We start from the raw sequence: 14,651 nt of genomic DNA, 5'->3' as shown, positions 1-14,651 counted from the left end.
AATGAGGAAACACATTTTTTTTGAGGCATTAAAGGCACAATATGTATGATTTTTGGATTAAAATATCCAAAAACCACTTGAACAATGTTATATATTTTGTTGACTTGTGTACTTACAATATCCCAAATGTTTCCAAGGATGTTTAAATCCAATTTTAACCAGGACACGGAGCGTGTCCGTGCGTCGCCTATCAATGACATCGTACCTGCATTACCCTCGATTTCCGGATTTATTTTTTATTTTATTAGACAGGTGAGCCACTGCTTGCATACATTCATTGACAGAAAACGAATCATTGTTATATAGCTCAACACAGTTAGTCTTATTGTTTAAATCTCGTTTTCTTGATGTACTGCAATTTTGTTTTACACCTAATATTGATCTAGCTAACTGCAGTGTGCAACAAGTGTCTCATATCCACCAAACGAACGGAGTAGCATTATAACATAAATTTCAATACACAATAATAATGTAATCTAATATGATAAGCTACTCCTTTATTTAGAATAAACAACATCTAGCAGCGAAAAATTACATATTGTTGCTTCAAGATAATAAAGTACAGCAGATGGATGAATAGTTCAAATAGGCTATAGCCTATATATATATGACTATATTGACTAAAATATAAAATTTAAGTCACACATTAAACACCTTAAATATAAAGTTGAATTAATAAATAAAAATTATAATAAATTATAATACACTAAATAGTAAATTAATGATTTTGCCTACTTTTCTCCATACATTATAATGTCATTATTTTTCTCTCCTTCTAAAAAATATTCTACTTGTTTATTTTTTAGTGTTTAAACTTTCTTAATTTAAACCTGCGGTACGTGCTTCAGTCAAACCAAACCTGCTGGTTAGCTGAGGATGCTGCTTATATAAAGGCGGCAAAGACAGTTGTCACACGCGCAGCCGTTAGGCGGATGACATCTATTGGTCCAGCAGCATAACGCCATGGGGGGCGGATTCTCATTGGGTGAAGCTGCTTAATCCGAGAGCTGTACGTTTTATAGCATCTACAATCTAAGCGTTTATTCATGGATTTACGGAGGGAGAGACAATGCACGAGAACGTGACATGCAATGACAGATATCTGTCTGAAATGGAGGAGTCTTCTAAATCCCTCAGTAGCGTGACAACGTGAGTAGCTTTCATGCCATTTCCATGTTGAATGAACAACACGTGTGCGAGTAATGATAACTGGGTACACAGTAAATCAGCACTGGCTAGACAGTATCCCAAACCACCGAGCCATATAGCTGATGGGAAGCTCACTGATGTCTGGTTATTGCGTGCTGTACTAAACGCTCAGGCATGAAGTGCAGTGCAGACGACAAAGACTCATAAATGAGTCTGGACTGCGTATTTTCTTCCACCTGTTTACATTGCCAGTGCGGAGACTCATGATCATATAAACACAACCCGCGGGTCCAGTATCCTTCTGCTATCAACCAGCGGTGATTTGTGCAGTGTTATGTCACGAATTGCAAATTGTCTAATCATTGATAGCGTGATCCCCAACAAGCTTCAGCGCGCCAGTCGTTTCTCAGATATTTTGAGGACAACATTTTGTCCGAATCACGAACAAAACGTTCTTTTAAGTCGAACTGGACCACATGGTGACGTTTAGAACCGTTCAATCGTTTTTGAAACGGAACCGTTCGAAAGAATCGATTCGCTGAGATGAGCTGGAATTCCCCACCATTCTCTAAAACCATTCTGTTTACCCATACGTTCTCGAACAACGATGTAACGTGAAAACGTGTTATGGGTTATATTTGTTCGTCTGTTATATTAAAACGGCATGCGAGCCTACTGTGTAATATGACTGGTAGAATTGACATTATAGTAGCCTAATTATTCTCAAATCCACCTGCGACTGTGGCTCTGCATGGATCAATGAAGGTGTAGTCGCGGTTGACTTTTTACAGGGTTCCCACGCAACCTGGGAACTTGATGACTTGTTATTTTCCAGTCCTGGAAAACGCATGGAAAATGAGTGAATATGTAAAATGACCTGCCAAAATGTTGTTGTTACCCTGGAAAATGTATTTTTGAAATGTTCGTGTTTTCTTTTAGTTTGTCATCCTAAAACAATAAAAAAATAAAGTGGCAGAGAGTTCTATTCAGGGATTACTGAGTTTTGACATGTGAGAGAAGTATTTTAAATGATGATGTTTAGTCTCGTGTTGGCCCTTGCAACAGTTAGCTTGTTAACAAATCTTTGCACCGAATGTCAATCAGCTACCAAACCTTGTTAACATTAATTCTGTAACTTGCTAACAAATCATTTTTATATACGTATAAGCTTTATGATTGTTGTCAAATAATGTACCGGTCATTTTTGATACTGATACTGAAGTTGAAGTTGATACTGTAAATGTACAATTTTACAATAACCAGTCTTTCTGCAGTACCGGTAGTAGCTACTGGTTATTTTCCACTTTATTTACAAAATATTGATCTCTAATGCGAGTTCACAAGAGCAAAATGACACGTGTGTTATGTTGAATACGGGTTGGAGAGAATAATTAAAAAAAAATATTGTGTGTAAACAAACCACTTGCATGCTTCATAAAACAGAGGTTAAACAAATGGAGTCATGGATAACTTTAAAAATGTTTTTACTACCTTTCTGGGGATTGAAAGTAGTAGTTGCGTGGACTGTCAATGGAGGGACAGAAAGTTATAATATTTTATTTAAAAATATCTTAATTTGTGTTCAGAAGATTAAATAAAATCTTATGGGTTTTGGAACGACATGAGGGTGAGTAATTAATTGACAGAATTTTCATTTTTGGGTGAACTTACCCTTTAATTACAAAATATTTAAAGGCTACAAGGTAATATTGTATTATATACTTATCATCATTATTATTATCAATAATAATTAATTAACTTTATTTAATATTTGTGTTTTCAAATAGTACAAAATATTTAATTGGCTCATAATAAATTGATTTTATAGTTAAGTAATAGCCATAACTATAGTGTTCCGTGAGTATAACTCTCTGACACCAGCATTGCAAGCGTGGCTAAACACCCCTAACTTGTGCATAGTGATCGGATATCTGCTCATATCAGCGCGTAGACTGAAAGGCACACTCAAAGAGAGCCGAAATAAACTGAAAGAAATATTTAAAACGGAGAGAGATAAAAATAGGCTTGTGGTGGTTCTTAACTATTTCATCTTCTCCCTGAGCAACACTCATTTTCTTACTTTTGTGTTCTTTATTTTGCTCCACTTGCTCCCTTCGCTCTCTCTTTAGGTCCTTTCTTTTCTTTCTCTTCGTTTTGTTGTGCGCTGGTGTGTGCGTCGAAGCGGCCCGACAAGTGTGTGTGTGTGTGTGTAGAGCGAGAGAGAAGTGAGAGAGTGACGGTTAGCTTTGGAGCGAGTAGGAGAAAAAAAAATAGATCCGATAAAGAATGTATATACAGTGAAACGCGTCTCAATTTGTCATAAACGAAATATCGCATAATTATCGCGAGACTTACGATATAATATCGGGCAACGTGATATCGCGATAACGATATTAAATCGATATATCGTGCACCCCTAGTTTTAGCCTGGTCGCTATTCACTGCCATTATAGGAAGGATCGCGTGCAGGACTATTTTTTAACATTTCTGCTTTTGAGGTCCGAAAAATTTCTGACCTCAAAAATTTCGGACTATTTTTTGGGGGCTAAGAATAAGAATGTTTTCTGTAGGTTTATTTTGTAACCAAAAACGAATGCTCCCAGAATGTGAACTACAAATTGTTAGCTGGTACATTATCGAAGTTCAAAATGGCCGTTGCATTAATTGTTTTGAAAATAGTTTAGAAGTTTCAGAAATGTGACTCTTGTTTAATTATACAAAGTTTAAAAAAAAATTGTAAATAATTAAATGTTACAGCACTTCCCTTTCTACATTCAGAATTTTGACATTGATCAAAATAGTTCATAGTCAGCTGTATGATGAGTGACCCTTTATCACATTCACTCCTTGTGACTAAGCCTTGAACACACTCTTCTCCTCCAGAGACAGTAATGATTAAGTGAAATATCAATCGCCTGACATATTGTGAATGTGATGCAAGAGATTAAATGGACTTGAAATCCCTATGGACTATTATTCCCCACATCCTCCCACTATACTACCTCCTCTGCTAATCTGTAAGCCAGTTTAAACTGTATGTGTGAGCACTGGTAATCAGCTTTTTACCTTTCAGCCTTTTAGTCATTATAAAAAGACACTGCCATGGAGCCATATAGCACATTTCTATAGTGGTGATGAATGGAAACTTTAGATGAGGAAAGAAACACATATTCACTATTAACTAGGGGGTTAATTCGCCAGACAGAATGCAAATATAATATCAATATACATTTCAAACACTATTAAAGTCAAGTCAGTCTGTAATAAAATAAGAAACTACAAGCAATAGCACAAATGAACACAATAGAACAAAGATACAAATGAAATAAGCAGTGCTTTTCAGGTAGATCTAACAGTAGTTAAAAATAGATTAGGTACAGAAATTGAATGTAAAATAACACTGCTTCACTAAATTAAATATAGATCAATCCTTATTAAAGTTACAAAAGTTAATCAGTCGAAAGCATTGGGTGATTTTTTTTTTTTTTTTTTGGCAGTTAGTCTGTTGTTTGATTAACATTAAAAACACAGACAGCAGGAATATTAGGCTGCTGTCACTTTAAAGGTGCCATAGAATGCATTGATTCAATATTTTAAATTGTTCTCTGATATCTACATAGATTGTATGTGGCTTCGCTTGGGTAAGAGCAAAAATACTCCAGATACGGCTTTACATGTCCATTTACAACCCTAGGATTTGTCCCTAGAATGAAATGGGCTGTTATTACCTTATTTGGAAGGGTCATGAATAATAATGTTTCACAGCAAGGCTTGAGTTGTGACAGAACACAGATCTCCTGAATGACATCTTGAGAGTGAATTTTGGTCAAGTTTTTTTATTTTAGTCTCGTCTTTTTTCGTCAACGATATTGCATGTTTATATAGTCACAGTTATCGTTTAAGGACGTTTGTGTCATGTCGTCTCATCTTAATCATGGAAAAAAGATAGTCAATTAAAATTTTTCGAAACTTTTCGAAATCTTTTACGAAATTAACACTAGTCAGAGGAAACTAACAACTTTGAATTTAATTGGCGCGCTGTCATGGATAAACATCAACCATGCCTGTTGACAGTTCTGTTCTGTGGGAAGGGAATGAAAAATGCGCACAGCCTGGAACATAACATTTATAGCCTATCCATGATCTGCCATTTTCGCTATTGTCCTTTCTTGCTTCTTGACAATACCTGCAGTCAGAACTTCTGATGATTCGGTTGTGCAGGTCCACGTTAATTCTGCCTGGCCTTGAACATGGGCTGGCATATGCAAATTTTGGAGGTGTAAATATTAATGATATCCGTTTTTTTAGTGGTCTTTTGCACGCACACTATTTACATATGTAGGAGGAAACAATGGTGTTTGAGGCTCATGGTATGTCAGTCCCATGTACCGAACTCTTATTATTCAACTATGCCACGGTAAATATAGTTTTCCATGCTATGGCATCTTTAAGATATAATGTATGGATCCAATATACTGATACTGTTACACATGCATTTCATTTCTCGACTGTTTACGTTCACTTAAAACATAACCTATGTTTGCTAGGATACTCTCCAAGATGGGCATTTTGACAAAATTTTGTGTCAAGTTATTTGTTCGAGTGCCAAAAAGACATGGAAGAGAGCTCAATTCAGTATTCACATGCTACTGTAATAGTACAATTTACTAGCCATTGGCTCGTATTTTACTTGCATTGCCAGAGCTGATTCTTAGAAAATATATTTTATAATATACAGTAGGGCTGAACGATATATCGTTATCGTATCTATATCTAGATATGAACTTTCAAGATATTACTATTGAAAAAAGCAACGATATAGACGATATAGATTTCCCCTCTCCGCGCTCGCCCTGCATACAACTCTGGCAGTCACAACAAACATCATTTTTACGAGCCCTTGAATGCACCGCTAAAGCCAGCGCGCGCGCACTACAGGGACTTGAGAGGGGGGCGGCGTTTCCATGGTGACACGTCATTGCTTGTCACGTGACACCGCAGCAGCAACAGCTCTGAATGAATGATGATCTGCTTTTGTCATTTTTTTCCTTTTTTATTCAGAATATTCACAAATGTGTTAGCTATGGCATGAAATATCTGATATTCCGATTGTCAAATACATGCAAGTGGAAGTATATTGTTGTTTAAACACCTTTATAACGATCGTGTTAGTTGAGCTGTATGCGCGATGGGCGCCGCCGTGTAATGCTGCCTTCATGTGCTCTCGGAATTATCGTAAATACGAGTTTCCTAGGTAAACATTGCACATGAACGCCCTCACATTTTGAAACTTGAATGCAATGCGCTCGTAATCACGATTTCAGAAGTCGGAATCATCAAATTTCCGATAGCACGTGAAGGCAGCATTAGTTTGTGCCGCAGACGCAGTTCAGAGAATCGGATCTGTTGGATTTACAACCTCTATGTTTTCAACACGTGAATTCATCCAGTTCTCCCAAATACTTAAAAGTAAGTGGCTGGTGAACTGGGAATAGAATAGAGCAAACATTGAAGTTACTTACAATGTTTATCTGATATGAATAAAACGTGTCGAATTATAATGGAAAGGATTATTATTACCTCTTCCATAGACATCAGTGTGTATTTTACAAACTCTAAATGTTTTGTTTTTTAGTACTTATGTGAATTTATATGTTTGAAACCTAAAATAAACAGTATGTGGTTGAAAACACTGAAAAGTTGTGATATATGACAGCTCTGAGCGCGCCTGTCTCTGTTGATCAGGTGATGCACTTGATCATCCGCTCCAGGGACCAGCCTAGACTGATTACACCTGTGTGATCGTACGTGCCAAAGGCTTAAAAACAATACATTTTCTGACACAAATTTTTGAAATGTAGGCTTAAATCAAACACATTTTAATTCAGATTCTGGTTTTCACCGAACACGTAGTCATATCGTATTGTATCGATATCGAGATATCTGGCATGAAAATCGAGATATGAAATTTTGTCCATATCGTTCAGCCCTAATATACAGTTTGAACTGGAGGGGTTACACGTGGTCTCCACTAGACCCCTGAAGGTGTTCTGTGGTATCTGGCACCAAAATGTAAGCAGCAGATCCTTTAAGTCGTGTAAGTTGCAAGGTGGGGCCTCCATGGATCGGACTTGTTTGTTCCGCACATTCCACAGATGCTCGATTGGACTGAGATCTGGGGAATTTGGAGGCTAAGTCAACACCTCAAACTCATTGTTGTGCTCCTCAAACCATTCCTAAGCCATTTTTGCTTTGTGGCAGGGTACGTTATGGCAAGGGCTGTAGTTTTGGATATGCTCTGACCCAGTCGTCTAGTCATTACAATTTGGCCTTTGTCCAACTCGCTCAAATCCTTACACTTGCCCATTTTTCCTGCTTCTATGACATCAAATTTGAAAATGTTCACATGCTGCCTAATATATCCCACCCACTAACAGGAGCCGTGATGAAGAGATAATCAGTGTGATTCAATGTTATGCCTGATCGGTGTAAATGCTGCTTCATTATTATGAAAATACCCAAAAAGGCTTGAAGAACTCAAATACACCATATATTGTATACCATATATAATAAGCACGTCTTGTGCTTAGTCTTCATATTTTGCAAACAAAGCGTTTTTATCTTCTTTTTATTAAGCCACAGCGATAGTTTGATGCCTTAGTCCACATTAGGGATTTCCTGGAACATCATGGGCCCTGTCCCAGATGGCACACTTAATATACACTTTTGGTCTTGTGGACTTACAATGGCTGCAGCGTGTCCATGAGACCGTAGTGTGTCCCATAATTTATCATTTTAGGTTTTAGAAGGGTTCCCGCGAGCGCCCCCTTTGCAGTTGATATGCGCCATCGATGCGCACTTTTGCTGAGCCCGCACTGAAGCGAGCTCCGCAGCAGACTTCTTCCCAACAGTCAAAGCGGCGTTAAGTCACGAAAGTGGAAAAAAAAGGAACAATAATACTTCTCTCTAAAATAAATTTATATGAAAATGTTTTTCTCCTGTGTACAGAATAGATTTTTTTCCCCCACAGTGGATGCAAAACAGAAGATTTTATACACTCACCTAAAGGATAATTAGGAACACCTGTTCAATTTCTCATTAATGCAATTATCTAATCAACCAATCACATGGAAGTTGCTTCAATGCATTTAGGGGTGTGGTCCTGGTCAAGACAATCTCCTGAACTCCAAACTGAATGTCAGAATGGGAAAGAAAGGTGATTTAAGCAATTTTGAGCGTGGCATGGTTGTTGGTGCCAGACGGGCCGGTCTGAGTATTTCACAATCTGCTCAGTTACTGGGATTTTCACGCACAACCATTTCTAGGGTTTACAAAGAATGGTGTGAAAATGGAAAAACATCCAGTATGCGGCAGTCCTGTGGGCGAAAATGCCTTGTTGATGCTAGAGGTCAGAGGAGAATGGGCTGATTCAAGCTGATAGAAGAGCAACTTTGACTTCAATAACCACTCGTTACAACCGAGGTATGCAGCAAAGCATTTGTGAAGGTTCTCAAGGTTGTGCACAACACGCACAACCTTGAGGCGGATGGGCTACAACAGCAAAAGACCCCACCTGGTATCACTCATCTCCACTACAAATAGGAAAAAGAGGCTACAATTTGCACAAGCTCACCAAAATTGGACAGTTGAAGACTGGAAAAATGTTGCCTGGTTCGATGAGTCTCGATTTCTGTTGAGACATTCAGATGGTAGAGTCAGAATTTGGCGTAAACAGAATGAGAACATGGATCCATCATGCCTTGTTACCACTGTGCAGGCTGGTGGTGGTGGTGTAATGGTGCGGGGGATGTTTTCTTGGCACACTTTAGGCCCCTTAGTGCCAATTGGGCATCGTTTAAATGCCACGGCCTACCTGAGCATTTTTTCTGACCATGTCCATCCCTTTATGACCACCATGTACCCATCCTCTGATGGTTACTTCCAGCAGGATAATGCACCATGTCACAAAGCTCGAATCATTTCAAATTGGTTTCTTGAACATGACAATGAGTTCACTGTACTAAAATGGCCCCCACAGTCACCAGATCTCAACCCAATAGAGCATCTTTGGGATGTGGTGGAACGGGAGCTTCGTGCCCTGGATGTGCATCCCACAAATCTCCATCAACTGCAAGATGCTATCCTATCAATATGAGCCAACATTTCTAAAGAATGCTTTCAGCACCTGTTGAATCAATGCCACGTAGAATTAAGGCAGTTCTGAAGGCGAAAGGGGGTCAAACACAGTATTAGTATGGTGTTCCTAATAATCCTTTAGGTGAGTGTATTAAACGCATGAACCTGCTGATAAAAATTAAGAAATTATTGTCAGATTTTTTCATGATAATATAATATTTAGAATAAATCGTTAGACCTTTCTAATGATGTATAGTCAAAGGCTGCTTGCATGTTAACAGGTAACCCTGCAGTTTTTCGTAAAGTAAGAAAGAAAGAGAGAAAATTGTATCACTCTCTCAGCCATTGTTTTTATTACACCTACACAGTACATTATACACAGTATATCATAAACTAGATTTAGTTAAGTTAGTTAGCATAGTGTTGTAAATGCAAGTTTAAAAAAAAAAAATTAAGCTATAAAAAATGCTAGATTTTTAAGATTAATAACTGAAAAAATAGAAAATAGGTCGGTTATTTTGCCAACTTCGTTTTTCAGATATTTAATTGATATCACCGTGGTATTAAATATGATAAGAGCTTAAGCATTGCTGCACTTCCTATGAGGATATGATAATTTGTTGGTGTTATATTAAAAAAATCTATATAAAATCATTATCTCCCTATAACATTCATTTTTGTACTTCAGAGAGGAAGTCAGGATGTGTGGTCTTGTTTCTATAGAAAAGGTCTGTTGCCTCTTGTGAGGGACTGGTAATGATGACTGCGTTTATAACGTGTGAACTGTGAATGATGGAAAGGAGTTGCATGTCTGTGGTCTTACTACTGTAAGACACATCAGCTTCTCCTAAACTGGAAACCCACTTCCTTCTCCTTGCTGTACTGGCATGTCACCTGATACTAATTTCGCGACTGTAGCTCACTGTCATTTACTCTTATTTCAAATAATATAAAATAATTCTAGATTATTCTAATATAGAATAATATTTAGGCTTTTTTTAGTCAGTAATGACAACAAACCAAACCAGATTGATCAGTTTCTCTATTGGCAACTGATATAGTCTTTTGTTGCTACAATGTAATCTGTTATTAAATGATCTTTTTAGCTACATTTGAACTGTAAAATGATTATTAAACAGAACACTTCATGAAACTGTGTAAAATATTATTTGACAGTCTTGGCCAACACCTATATTAATTTAAAATATATAAAAATATATTAAATTATATACATTTTCGCCACATTTCTGAAATCTGAAAAAATTTGTCCTAAGAACACTTTGATATTGTTGTGAATTTCCTTTTCCTCGTTTGAAGAAGAGACCAGGAGACGTTGGGATATCTTTAAAGCAGACTTTACTCGTTTATTGAGAATCGTGCTGTTCTTCGGCTGAGGTTCCAAGTCTAACTAAAGGAGTTGTCCATTGTAATTTATCTATATTTCAGGGGGAGGGATTATACAGCAGGGGAGGAGACACTCTGAACAATACAATGCAAATTTTGTATAGGTAAAAGGACACACCCTACATAACTGTGTCACTCGTCCAGATTCAATCACCATAACAGTGTCATTCAAATGCATAGATGCTAATCCAATCACTCAAGGGCTCCAAGAGCCATTAAAGACAAATGGTGCTCATTTTACTTACAATGAAGAGAACAGGAACTGGCCGGGAAGATACAGGTTTTGGGAAACCTGCTGTGACAGAGTATCACCAATCCTTATCCCAATCAGCCAAACGATATTGTGTTCTGAGCTTATGCTAAATGGTCAGGAAGTGCATAAAGACAAAAGACTTAATGTCTCCAACCCATGGGCTGATTAACTTAATCATGTTAGAATGTTGTCAATCTTTACCTTAAACTGTACCACAATATATTTCAAACATTAATACATTTGTAATCTTACAATATGATGATTGAAATATGCATCTGGAGTAGTAGTTTGTAGGACAGAATTCACAAAAATGATTCCAAAGCCTTTGAACTGGTTGTTTGAAACCTACTTACAAAACACAGATAGAAAAAACAGATACTAGACTATATTACTAATAAATAAATAATTTATATATTTATATATATATTAGGGATGCCACAATTCTCAATATAATATTGAACCGTTCAGTACGGCATTCACGGTTCAATACGCGCTTGTGAATTGCGGTTTTTCGGTTTTGCATTGAATTAATTATTTTTCTGCAAATTCTATCATTTTCCTCCATCCCAATACTGAACAACGCGACCTACATTCACATCACACGTTAGTGGTAGAGTTATACTCACGGAACACTATAGATATTCACAATCACGAAAGTTCATTCTTTGCATGCGTTTTAAAGCCTTGCCGTTTCATTCGCGTGCGCGGTTTTAACATGCGCTTTTCCGAGCGCGTGCACTAAACGCCTGTCAAACATGTGATTACTGAACTAAGTAGTCGTCTAATTGAGCTAATACTGTCAAATACACACAAGGTTAACATAAACACAGTCGGTTATGTCTAAAGTGAAAGTAAAATCGCGTGTCTATTAGATGCACGGAGGTCTTACATTGACAGCAGGCAGCCTAGTGAACATGCTGTCCTTAAAGGGACAGTTCACCTCTAAAATATGTCATTATTTACTCACTCTAATATTGTTCCAAACCTGTATTCATTTCTCGATGACAGAATTTTCATTTTTGAACGAACTATCCCTTTAATGTTAATACAACAACAAAAGACAAAGAGAAAATCACTCACTGCTCTTGACTGAAACTAATACAGTAGCTTTAATAAGAATCAATGTATATTTTATAGTGAAGTCAATGTAGTGTTTTATTTTTACATTTATTCATTCTTTTAATTTCATACTTAAATGCTGCTGTACAGCTCTGAGCTGCCAGTGTAAATCTTTATATATATATATATATATATATATATATATATATATATATATATTTGTTTTATATTATACAATACACTAGGAATGTGTACAAGGTTTTTTTTTTAATTAAAGTTTAAGTAAGGTTTTTCAATTATTTTAAGTAAAATAAAGAAAGAGTATTGCAATAAAAAATAGTCTTTTTTCTCCTTAACCTCTTGCTGTTCCTGTCGCCTAAGAATAGAATAGCAAAAAACCGAACCGAACCGAAAACCGTGGTTAAAAACCGAGGTATGTATTGAACCATGGACTAACTGTATTGTTGCATCCCTAATATATATATATATATATATATATATTTACAGTCTTGCTCAAAAGTTTACACACCCCTATACAACAAAATAAGAGGGATCATACAAAGTAGGGCTGTCACTTTAGGTTCGAAGGGCAGTACTAAATGAATATAGGTGTATATATATATATATATATATATATATATATATATATATATATATACATGCTGGTCATAGAATTAGAATATCATCAAAAAGTTGATTTATTTCACTAATTCCATTCAAAAAGTGAAAATTGTATATTATATTCATTAATTACACACAGACTGATATATTTCAAATGTTTATTTCTTTTCATTTTGATGATTATAACTGACAACTAAGGAAAATCCCAAATTCAGTATCTTAGAAAATTAGAATATTACTTAAGACCAAAACAAAAAAAGGATTTTTTTAAATCTTGGCCAACTGAAAAGTATGAGCATGTACAGCACTCAATACTTAGTTGGGGCTCCTTTTGCCTGAATTACTGCTGCAATGCAGCGTGGCATGGAGTCGATCAGTCTGTGGCACTGCTCAGGTGTTATGAGAGCCCAGGTTGCTCTGATAGTGGCCTTCAGCTCTTCTGCATTGTTGGGTCTGGCATATCGCATTTTCCTCTTCACAATACCCCATAGATTTTCTTTAAGGTCAGGCAAGTTTGCTGGCCAATTTAGAACAGGGATAGCATGGTCCTTAAACCAGGTACTGGTTGCTTTGGCACTGTGTGCAGGTGCCAAGTCCTGTTGGAAAATTAAATCTGCATCTCCATAAAGTTGGTCAACAGCAGGAAGCATGAAGTGCTCTAAAACGAGCTGGTATACGGCTGCGTTGACCTTGGACCTCAGAAAACACAGTGGGCCAACACCAGCAGATGACATGGCACCCCAAACCATCACTGACTGTGGAAACTTTACACTGGACCTCAAGCAACGTGGATTGTGTGCCTCTCCTCTCTTCCTCCAGACTCTGGGACCCTGATTTCCAAAGGAAATGCAAAATTTACTTTCATCAGAGAACATAACTTTGGACCTCTCAGCAGCAGTCCAGTCCTTTAGCCCGGGCGAGACGCTTCTGACGCTGTCTGTTGTTCAAGAGTGGCTCGAAACAAGGAATGCGACAGCTGAAACCCATGTCTTACGACTGTGCGTAGTGGTTCTTGAAGCACCGACTCCAGCTGCAGTCCACTCTTTGTGAATCTCCCCCACATTTTTGAATGGGGTTTGTTTCACAATCCTCTCCAGGGTGCGGTTATCCCTATTGCTTGTACACTTTTTTTCTACCACATCTTTTCCTTCCCTTCGCCTCTCTATTAATGTGCTTGGACACAGAGCTCTGTGAACAGCCGGCCTCTTTTGCAATGACCTTTTGTGTCTTGCCCTCCTTGTGCAAGGTGTCAATGGTCGTCTTTTGGACAACTGTCAAGTAAGCAGTCTTCCCCATGATTGTGCAGCCTACAGAACTAGACTGAGAGACCATTTAAAGGCCTTTGCAGGTGTTTTGAGTTAATTAGCTGATTAGAGTGTGGCACCAGGTGTCTTCAATATTGAACCTTTTCACAATATTCAAATTTTCTGAGATACTGAATTTGGGATTTTCCTTAGTTGTCAGTTATAATCATCAAAATGAAAATAAATAAGCATTTGAAATATATCAGTCTGTGTAATGAATGAATATAATATACAAGTTTCACTTTTTGAATGGAATTAATGAAATAAATAAACTTTTTGATGATATACTAATTGTGTGTGTGTGTGTGTGTGCTCTTAATGCATTGTGTTTCCTTCTGGAGCATCAGTGAATGTTTTAACCTTTTTTAATAGTTGTGTTTGAGTCCCTCAACCATCCTGAGTGTGAAAAGATGGATCTCAAAATCATACAGTCACTGCTAGAAAGGCTGGAATGGAATGTGCTGTGGTCACATGGCAATCTAAGCAAATCTAGTTGTTACTGTCTTGTTATGACATTCTGTTAACCCACATTGCCCAGTGCCAGAGGCGAAACCTTGAGTGCAGAGAAGCTGATTGGCTGCTACTATAGGTCATTCATTCCACTTGGTTACACCTATAGGTTTACAGCTGAATGATGAGACAAGACCCTGGAGATATGGGACATTTAGTCTGCTGCACTCATAAGAGAACAACATATAACTCACTCATGTAGCTTGGGATGGAGT

At 37.3% G+C, this 14,651-nt stretch overlaps 1 protein-coding gene across 1 annotated transcript in view; it reads left to right on the top strand.

The window, feature by feature from the left end:
- Positions 1–884: 884 nt before the first annotated feature.
- Positions 885–14,651, top strand: part of slco4a1 (solute carrier organic anion transporter family, member 4A1) — a 37,079-nt gene continuing 23,312 nt past the window's right edge. Inside the window, exon 1 of the mRNA XM_079801785.1 lies at positions 885–1,149. The gene's annotated coding sequence lies outside the window, so the exon portion shown is untranslated. The remainder of the gene's footprint in view (positions 1,150–14,651) is intronic.

Source organism: Gobio gobio (assembly GCF_949357685.1).
Source record: "Gobio gobio genome assembly, chromosome: 21".
Taxonomy (NCBI): Eukaryota; Metazoa; Chordata; class Actinopteri; order Cypriniformes; family Gobionidae; genus Gobio; species Gobio gobio.
The sequence above is the reverse complement of the archived record's forward strand: the minus strand, read 5'-3'. Positions and strand labels throughout refer to the sequence as shown.